Source organism: Sinocyclocheilus grahami, unplaced genomic scaffold (assembly GCF_001515645.1).
Source record: "Sinocyclocheilus grahami isolate Dianchi unplaced genomic scaffold, SAMN03320097.WGS_v1.1 scaffold2182.1, whole genome shotgun sequence".
Taxonomy (NCBI): Eukaryota; Metazoa; Chordata; class Actinopteri; order Cypriniformes; family Cyprinidae; genus Sinocyclocheilus; species Sinocyclocheilus grahami.
Window position 1 is genome coordinate 81,996 of NW_015507361.1, and position 329 is coordinate 82,324.

General features: G+C 41.0%; 1 long non-coding RNA gene across 1 annotated transcript in view; it reads right to left on the reverse strand.

Moving 5' to 3' along the window:
• Window positions 1–121, reverse strand: part of LOC107574320 (uncharacterized) — a 1,737-nt gene extending 1,616 nt beyond the window's left edge. The window contains exon 1 of the long non-coding RNA XR_001607654.1: window positions 6–121. This is a non-coding gene — a long non-coding RNA (uncharacterized lncRNA). The remainder of the gene's footprint in view (window positions 1–5) is intronic.
• Window positions 122–329: the final 208 nt, after the last annotated feature.

The window sequence follows — 329 nt, forward strand, 5'->3', positions numbered from 1 at the left end:
CTCACTTCAGTTTCTCTAGTTTACACTGTGGATCCTCCAGTAGATTAGAGAGCAGCTTTACTCCTGAGTCTTGAGGCTTGTTTGAGCTGAGATCAAACTCTCTCAGGTACGATGGGTTTGATCTCAGAGCTAAAGCCAGAGAGCCAGAGCCTTCCTCTCCAATACTGCAGTTAGACAGTCTGCATAACATGAAAAAAAACTTTCACACTTACAGATAAACATATATAAGTGGAATTGGTTGACACTGCAGTAAGTTGCTCAGAACACATGGCACTAAATGACATAACTGTTTTCCAAGAAATGCTTGCAGAAGCAAAGGTCAAGTTTTT